Raw genomic sequence first — 10642 nt, forward strand, 5'->3', positions numbered from 1 at the left:
GCCAGTCCTCTGGCTTGCTTACATGTAAGTCCTATCCTACCACAAGCGCAATGCGCCACATAGTGACTTGAACGTGCCATAGCAGTGTAGTAGTGTGAGTGCAAATTAATGAAATATTTCCATTGTTTCCAACTGTTTCCAACCCTCTACAAATGCACACACCAATTATTTTGGGGTTGATGTGGCATAGTGTTCGACAAAACAACTGTAAAATTTGATCATTGTACCCAGTATCACTACGATGAAGCAGTGGATCAACAAAACACAACATACAGTATGTTTTGAAACTTTTGATAGGCATATTTATTGTAGCCATTGAAACAGGTCCAAAGTATAGTTTTGGCAGTGCAAAAATTAAACTGTGCCTCAGGCCATTTAGCAACTGTAGGAATCAATAGTGCAAAACTGATACAATAGATGTTTACAATGTAAACACAGTGAGGTTAATCCCTTCTTTGTAAGTTAACCTTAACTCAAAACAGCTAAACTCCACCAACTGGAGACCTCATCATCAATAATGATGGGCAAACTTAAAAGTATTTTCAGCCTCACAAAGAGAAACTAAATAAATAAAAAGTACTTTCAGCCTCACAAACATAGTTAATGTTTAACAAAAATAATATTTCCTCCACTCTGGCCGTTTAGATAAATAAAACAACTGATGAAATCAATAATGGTGGATAAAGTGCTTTAGTAGTCTATGTTAGTATGTCTATGTCTATATCAGTCTTTGTCCATACATCTCCATCATTTGTTTAGCTGTGTCTGGGTTATAGACTGTGCAACAGGCTTTGTAAAATCAAGCTTTTGCTATTTGGCTGGAGTGGCTTCTCCTTTAGCGTCGGCGGAGCTGACGTTAGCAGCAGCATCACCTGTGTTACCTTCAGGGTCTTTTTCAACTAGCTTGGTAGATGCCCGTTGTTTCTGAAGATGTTTAATCAGATTAGAATTGCTAGTTTTTGATGTGGCTAGAGTTTATGAACCTCCACATAGATGACAGGTCACCAAAATATTCCTTATGTCTTTTACCGTCAGAAAGGAAAAATAATGTGCATATTTCCATGAGAAATACAAAGCCTTGACCGTCGTCGACTGCCGCCATTGTATTAATTCATTTACTTGCGCGTCGCTGCGTCACATGACTCACGTCCGCTTCACGTCCACCACGGAAACTGTAGTCCTGGGTTATGCACGTGAAGTAACGAGTAACGAGCCTGTTTAAATCGCAATAACGATAAACGCGTTAGTGATTTTGACAAAGTAATTAGTTACAGTGCTCGTTACCGCAAAAGTAACGTAGTTACTGTAACGCGTTACTTAATAACGCGTTAGTCCCAACACTGCTTGGGACAATGTCTTCACTTCAACTTTGCGGACCTTTCCGTTGCCACTCGGAAAGGTTGATGTGACCAGAGCCATTGGCCACTCGTTTCTTGGTGCTTGAGTTTGCTTTAACAGCACAATGTCCCCAGGTTGAAGGTTGCGATGTGTACAGTGCCACTTACGTCTTGGATGGATAGTGCTCAGGTACTCATTTCTCCAACGGCTCCAGAATTCATTGGCAAGCGCTTGCACCTGTCTCCACTGGCCTTTCAGGAGGTATTTTCCAGTGAAGTCACCCGGTGGAGCGAGCAGGCCTGGCTTTTGTGTCAGGAGCATGGCAGGAGACAACAGGACAGGAGAGGAGGGATCCGATGAGATGGGGACCAGCGGCCTTGCGTTGATTATGGCAGACACCTCTACCATCAGCGTGCATAGAACCTCATATGACAGGTAAGTATGTTTGTTTTGCAGAAGCGTAGTCCAATGTTCTGCGTGTCACCCCAATCATTCGCTCCCACACACCTCCCATGTGGGACGCGTGCGGGGGGTTAAACTCCCATGTGCAGTCCTTGCTGTGGAGATAATTCAGGATGCGGTTCTGCTTTTCATCAGGAGGCCTCATTCCCCTATTGCACTGGCAGCAATGAAGTTGGTCCCCCTGTCTGACCTGAGCTGCTTTGCTGGACCTCTAACTGCAAAGAATCTACACAGTGCATTGATACAGCTGGCTGTGTCCATAGACTCAATTACTTAGATGTGTACTCCCCTGGTACACATACATGTGAACAGAATGGCCCACCTTTTGCTTTAGGCTAAACCTCCTCGAGTGCGTCGGGTCACCACTGTCCACGGTCCAAACACGTCCAGCCCCACGTAGCTGAAGGGTGGAGAGGTGTCGAGCCGCTCAGGAGGGAGGTCAGCCATCTTTTGCACTTCCAGTTTCCCTCTAAGCTTACGCCATGTCACACAGTGATGGAGGATAGAGATGACCAGGCTTTTTGCCCACGACAATCCACAGTCCAGCCGCTCTGATGGCCCCCTCTGTGAACTGTCGCCCCTGGTGCTTCACTTGTATGTGATGGTGTTCTTCAAGCAGTTTAGTGACATTTTAATGGGATGTTTTACCTCTGATTCCAGGGAGGAATGTCTGAGACACCCTCCTAGCCTTAGCAGCACCGTCACTGATGTAGGGGTCAAGGGTCAGGACTGGACTTGAATTGGGAATTTCTCTCTTTGCTTGAAGAGCAGCAAGTTCGCCTGGAAACGAGTCTCTTTGAACAGTCTATTATGAGTCTCCTTGCTGCTGGGAGTTCTTCAGGAGTGTGAGGCCTACTACACTGATGTCATGCTTTACATGCATGCTGTGAAGTGTCTGAGATGGAGCTTGACTTGTGAGAATGCCCTTGATGTATCAGAAAGCAGACGGCTCACAGCAAGGAGTTCCATGTGGAAAAACGCTTGAATCTTCCAGAGGTGAGCGGCTTGGCTTCGATGTGAGTGGCTAAAACAGTCACTTGCGGTCTGACATCCACATCCGTTTCAGGCTCTATCAGTTTAAAGTACTCATGCGTGTCTGGCTTTGGAGGCCTGTAGAGGAAGTCCAGCCCCTTGAACCACATAGTGTCCATCAGCTGTGATGCAGCTACTGACCAGGTGGCTAAGTCAGCTGGATTCTTTTCTGAGGGCACGTAATGCCACTGCTCATGAGATGTTGTCTGGCATATGCGATGCACACGATTGTGTACGTATACAAAGAAGCGCTTTGAGTCATTAAAGATGTATCTGAGGACCACCTTGCTGTCACAGTATAACTTAATAGTGTGTGGCTTGTGGTCCAGTTCATCCAAAATCAGCTCCGCCAGCTCAACAGCCAGGACGGCCCCACAGAGCTCGAGGCGTGGGATTGTGGGCTCTGGCTGCGGTGACAGTTTAGCTTTTCCCATCACAAATCCAACTTCACAACAGCCCTCTTTAGTGACAGCTCTCAAGTAAGCAACCGCCCCTATAGCCCAGTTGGAGGTGTCAGAAAAAAGGCAAAGTTCTGTGTACATGCGTTTTGAGAGTGACATTGGTACATAGCAGCAGGGCACATGGAGGCTGCTCAGCTCCTTGAGCGATGATTTCCACATTTCCCATGTGCTCACCTTTTCAACAGGCAGAGGAGCGTCCCAGTCCTGGACTCCACTGGACAGATCTCGCAGTAGCAGCCGGCTTCTGATCGTCACCGGGGCTGCCAGGCCCAGCAGGTCGAAGACGCTGTTGACTATTGACATCACCCCGCGACGGGTGTAAGGCTTGTCAGTGACGGCTACCTTAAAGGTGAACATGTCTGTGTTGATGTCCCAGCATAAGCCTAGCCCCTCTGCACAGGCAGAGTCTCGTCGTCCAGGCCCAAGTCTCTGATGCCAGAGGCCAGTTCCTCGGGTTCGAAGGCTCTCATCACAGCGACACTGTTCGATGCAATTTTGTGCAGTTTCAGGTTGGACTCTGTGAGTGACGCACAGGTACATTTGAGCAGGTCTATGGCTGCAGAGTCTGGGCATTGACACGAGCCCATCATCAACATAAAAGTGTCTTAGAACAAACTGCTTTGTGTCCGCACCATACCTTGCATTGCCAGTGGCAACCGCTGGCGATTAGATGTGTACGCACATGCGATACTCTTGAATCTCCTTGGAGAGGTCATTGTCTTTATGCCACAGGAATCGGAGTTAGTCTCTGTGTTCACGGCTCACCAGGAATCCATAAAACATCTGCTGGATGTCTGCAGTGACTGTGATGAGGTCCTTCCTGAAACACAGCAGCACACCCAGGAAAGTGTTGTTCATGTCGGGGCCTGTGAGCAGCACTGAGTTGAGGGAGAGGCCATGCAGTTGGGCGCTTGAGTCAAACACAACTCGTATTTGCCCAGGCTTCTGGGGGTGATATACCCCAGAAAAGGGCAAGTTCCAGTGCTCCTGTGCATCATCGATGGGTGGTGCGACTTCTGCATGCTTGTTTTCTAACAGCTTTCCCATGAAGGAGGAGAACTGCTGCTTCATCTCAGCGTTTCTGCTCAGAGTGCGCCGTAGAGAGCTGAGACGGGACAACGCTTGCTCTCTGTTGCTTGGGAGCAGAGGACAAGGTGACTTGAATGGTAGGGGAGCTACCCAGTTGTTCTTTTCATCTTGCTGAATTTCTTTCTCCATAATTTTCAAAAAGAGTTCATCTTTTGTGAAGTCACATACAAGACATGTAGTGTTTCTCATTGTGTTTTGAACCCCATTCATATTTTACGATCTCAGAGGTCCCATGGGGGTCTACCGGAAGGGGCGGACTTACGAGCTCTATAGAGCTCGTAAGTCCTTGGGTTTCAATGGAGAGTGGAGAATGGGTTTCAATGGAGAGAAAGTAATTATTTTATAATTGTTGATGTCAAAGTTTGACCGTTTATTGTGCAATTGTTAAAGGCTGTAGAGAAAACACAATGAGAAAGACTACACGTCTCGTATGTGACGTCACGCTCCCTGTGACTGGCGTGGACAAGACCGACAATCTCCCCATCGGCATAACTGAAAATCTACACATGCCCCAACTTATAATGGTTTTCACCTCTTTTGATGCTGTTATCCTCCCCTTGGAAAAAAGCGGTGAAGTGGAGTAGAGAGATCGCCATGTCTGTACCAGAGTGGTGGTGATTAATATCATTCGGGTCGAGAGCACAAGAGGCTGTAGTTCAAAAAGCGGCCTCACACAAAACCTAACATTATTATTATTATTATTATTTTTGTTTTCTTTGTATGAAAAATTATAATTTAAATCCACAAACAACATATGTGTAATCCAGGGCATATAAAGACTGGGACCAGAAAATAATTACTTTCCCTCCATTGAAACCCATTCTAATTTTCCTAGCGGTCCAGAGGTCCCATGGGGATCTCCAGGAAGGGGCGGACTTACGAGCTCTGTAAGTCTGCACATGTTGAGCGAGTGTGATCTGTTTTGTGCCTCATATAATATATTGAAGACTTTTATTTTGAAGGTCATTTTAAACCGGAAGTTCTGTTTATGCAAGTGGATGATGGCTTGACGCATATGCTTGATGAAGTGTTTGACGAACTTTGGAGAAAATATCGGCATCGTCACCAGCACCCCAGACCAACAGCTGACAGGCGAAAGACAGAAAGAAGCACAGAAAACATCGATAAGAGGAAGAGGTCCGAACTGGAGGATGACTCTCTGGTAAGTTTAAGATTGTAATGCTATAGTAACGGGAGCTGGTTCTAGCTAGCTAGCAGTTTGCTAGCGAGCTTTTTTGGCTTACATGACTTTCTTTCAGAGGCTTTGATCTATCATGTGAAACTAGGTAAACAAACGTATCTTATACTAACAGTTGTGTCATGAATCCATGTCTAAGCGGCTTAATGCTTATTATAACCTGTCTGCTAACTGTCTATTGTGGTCAATGTTCTTTGTGTTTCTTTAAACAGTAACAAGAAAGACCAGCCAGAAGAATTCTCAACCATCCCCTGAGGCCATGGAGAAGCCGGACTCGGATTCGTCTAGTCCCTTTTATTTAAATGTTGTTGTTCAAGCATACGTTCTGAAGTTTTTAAAATTAAAAAAATATATATTTTTCAAAAGAGCTGTCTTAAAGTGTGTTTTTGTGCTTCACCGCCATAGCATTGTATTTACTGTATGCGTTTTTTATTTGAACTTTCATCAACCTTGATAACATATAGTACTCATTAACTGTTAATAAGTGTATATTAAAGGACTTATTAACCTTAATTAGCATTGTTCCCGCTTTAGATCCCGTCACTGCAAAATGCATGATTAGCAGTTTAATAAAGGGCTTATTAACCTTAATAAGCATAAAAAACATTTATTAACAACTATTAGAAACTCAGGGCGCACTCACACTAGGCCATCTGTACCGTGCCCAAGTCTGTTTCACACCTGTACCGTGCTCAAGTACGATTACCCCCCCCCCCCCCCCCCCAGACGTGGCCTGAGCACACCTCTCCGAAGTGTGCTCAGGCCACGGATTTGAACTGTACTTGAGTACGGTTGGCATGCCCACACTAGCCAAAAAATCTAGACTTGAGCACGGTATAGGTTTGAAACGGACTTGGGCACGGTACAGATGGCCTAGTGTGAGTGCACACTCATAAGACCATTATTAATGTTATGAAGCAATCAATATATAGTTAACAAGTTTCTTATAATTGCTTATATAAGTCTTATAATCTCACAATAAACATGTTTATTATATTATTAACACTTATTGATAGTTTTATTAACACAAATTAATGTTAATAAGCATATAATAAGGTCTTATTATATATTAACTAAGGCTTAGTGCAAGGACCTTAATATAAAGCGTGTGCTTTAGTCTATAGAGTTGCAGCATAACATGAAACAGCTCTAACCACTGATTTACAATTGGTCCATAAACTCAACCAAGTGTATATCGCTGTTCATCACGTAAAATGTAGATATTTCTTTATACTTTAAACCGAATATCGTTATTTTTTAACATTGATTTGAATATATTGTTGAGGTCTTTGAATGTCGATGGTATTTGAATGTTTATTAAAAATAAACTTATCTCTGACTGAAGCTCCATGTTTCGCCCATCTTGTATATGTCTTATACTCATGCACAACACCTGTGTAGGACCAACAAGCCGTCACAATGCTTCATGGAGAACCCCTGCTGCCTAGAACAAACCAAATCCATGCGCACAAATTGGGAATCCAAGGGAACGGATTTACAAAACAGTTTGCACGGTTTCGGAATGCAAGGGAGCAGTTTAAAAACCTCTCCCTCGCTCCCATGTGTAAATCTGTTTGCACATGTGTAAATCTGTTTGCACAGATTTACACATCAATGTTTTTTTTCAATGATGTGACCCCAGAGGGGCTGCGTAAGTTCTCCTACGAGTTTGGAGAGGCACACAAAGAAAATAGCCTATATTAGAAATTCCTGAGTGCTACCACAGATCAGAAAGATCTACAGCTGCCTTAGTTTTAGTTGGATTAATCAAGATGTCACAATGGGCTTTGATCAATGTGTCAAAAAGAAAAAAATCGCATAATGATTAGAAGATATAGGCTGGAAATTTTAATGAAGAGCTACGCATCGAAATTTAACACATTTTAGGAGATAGGCCATCACTGAGCACAAACTGAAAAACTCAGAGGCCTACTTCGAGGGGGTTTCGAAATGTAATACCTCACCAGATGACGTTTATTACATTTTAATCCTTTTAAAGGCCTACGGCCTTTTAATGGACATATGGAAATGCAATCCTAAAAATAGCTATGAAAGCATATGCAACACTATTCCTTGGCAGGTTATTCCAGTTATTATAGTCTGATACCAGAAACCAGTCCAAAAAGGTATCTCTGGTCTCAGCTGCAATGTGAACCACAATTATTTATAGATAGATGCCCAAACTTCTTTTCATCCATCCAAGAAGGTAAATGATAGTGAAGATAGTTTAAAAACAGATATGAATTAGATATCTAGCTATTAAAAGAATAATACGCTGTAAATTAAGAATGGCAAACAGACAGGGACATTGAGCTTGTGTATCTGTGTATTTGGGTGATGACTGCAGTAAAGATGATAAGAAAGAGGCATTGTGAAAGGAAATTCCACGGAGTGAAGTAAAGCTTTGGAATGTGCATGACTTTTTAAATTGTGAACGTTGGATGCTTGAGAAATACAATGCACAATGTACAACTAATGCAAAAGTTTCCTCTAAAGCAACTGAGTTACCGGTTAAACGCTCAACACTTGGGTTTGAATACAAAAAGACTAGAGTTCACATTACACACTTCTAGACAGATTTTCCAGTGACATACATCATTTTGAAATCACAGAAAAAGCCCCAAGTTGGAGGCATATGGCATCACTTGAGGGAAGTGCAATCTGAGAGGCTCAACGATGCGTTGTAGAGCACTGAGGGATATCTAGCAGGTTTAATATCTGGACCTGTTGGGAATCCAAATCCTGCAATTTGAAGCAACTGTCAATGACAGTAGCAACCTTCATCCGACAAGAGCGCAGGACTAGGGCTAAAGGGAAACCTTGGGAGGAATCGTAACACCTACAAAAGAAAATTAGAAGACATGGCTATGAGAAGTACTCAGCAGAGTGTATGCATATAGATAAAATGTATACCTTTTTTATAATAATCTTTCGTTCCTTGTTTTTATCACTGCAAATCAGAAACAACTTGGATTACTTAATCCTTGTGTACATCCATTTTTGGAAGTTTCACATCTCGTGTGTGGTTTTGTGACTAAAAGTTTGTTTAGTCACACAGACGGACCAGTCCAAGTATGAGATTCCTCCTTCTAAGACATCCTGAAATATGACCCCTGCAAAACAAATATCCAATTAAAATACATCTCTATTAAAGAGGCTAAACAGTATTCTCTTTCCCATAACACTTCTCACTCTCCCCCCAATGTTCATTAATCAGACCACATGTATTTACAACTTGCATCTGCAATGAAGTTTAATATCTATGACAATTTTAGATATGATGTGTTGAAATGCTGTATGCGCATGGGTGCCAATATAAAAACAATTGCTTTTGACTGGTTACACACGCCAATAAAATCTCTTCAATCTTAATGTCCTTTCTGCCAGCCAAATAGGAAGCAATGTGCCACTGGTGTATTTATGTGAGGTCAAGCACTCAGATATCAAGCTAAACGATGTAGTGTACCAAAAACTACTTTATATTAGTAATAAATCAAACATAAAAGTACAATAAAAAGTATTTTTATACAATTGAATAAGGAGGTGATTACATACTAGAATTAATTTGTATATAGGCCTATGTATATATATCTATATCTATATCTATATCTATATCTATATCTATCTATATATATATATATATATATATATATATATATATATATATATATATATATATATATATTTATAGATATATGCCCAAAAACAAGTTAACATCCTATTCCCAAATTCCACATTTGTACATTGGATGTAATATGTGTTCAGTTTAAAATCCCAATCATTGTAGATAAAATAAATAATTTAAGGAACACTGAATGGAAACACAATCTTAAAAAAATTATAAATACATTCATCACTATTCCTTTGCATCATGTCATTATCGTTGATATATTCTAACCATGCCAAAAGTGAATATCTGGTAAAAGTTGCAATGTTGCAATATGGGCTTGAATTAGGATATTTATAGAATCTCAAACATATTTTTTATTCTGTAAAAGAAATTAATTGATACTAAAGATTTGTTTTGGAACAGATATGCATATGATATATCTATTAATGTAGGGATAGGGACGATGAGCGTCTGTGCATCTATGCGATTTGGCACAGAAATAAATAAATTAATTAATATGGCTATTGGTTATGCGAAAGGTTCCACTACATTTCAAAACCAATGTTTTACACAAATACATGTTTGCATCCATATCATTCATGACCTAGAGTCCCAATGCCACATATTACTCTCTTTCTATCCACCAATGCTCCAAATCAATCCTGCTTGCACCATTAAAACATTGTTATTTTGCTGTACTTGAAATGTCAATTAGATTAACACATACATACAATACATTCAAGCACTTAAAACATCTGTAAGGATTTTAGGCATAATAACAATGTTGAGTCTTTTTAATTTTCCTCATCATGATCAAAAACAGTTCTAATTTTATTCTCTGGCATTCTTCCAGCCACACCCTTCAACCCTGTTCCTTATGCAGTGTGTTGGGCAGCCTCCAGGGATTTGATACATGATGCATCTGAGGTCAGGCTCTTTAATTCATTGCACATGACACAAACACCCCCCCCCCCCCCCCCCCCCCCCCCACACACACACACACACACACACACAGACACACAAACACACAGACAGGATGAAAAGCTATATGCATCGATAGGACTATATTCATATTTTTACACTTGAATCAAAAATATGGAACTGATGAAATTTTCCCATGACTCCGCTTTTTTTGCTCATTAACATAGGTGATATTATCGCTATATATACACAACATATTTCACAACATTAGTAAACCCATTTTTTATATTCAAAGAAAAGATTAGTCACAAAGGTTGATGAAATAATAACATTAAACCTAGTAGCAATGAAAGCAGTAATAGAAGTGCACTCCAAAAAATATATTAATACATGCAACCCTATACCGCCCAGTACAAGGGCCTGATTGAATCGTATGCCATGGCATTATGTCATTAAATTTGTTACACTCTAACCAAGCCAAAAAAACAATCCTTGCTTAGAGTTGTAATTTAGCATGTATAGGTATTAAAC

This window comes from Pollachius pollachius (genome assembly GCF_949987615.1).
Source record: "Pollachius pollachius genome assembly, chromosome: 4".
NCBI lineage: Eukaryota > Metazoa > Chordata > Actinopteri > Gadiformes > Gadidae > Pollachius > Pollachius pollachius.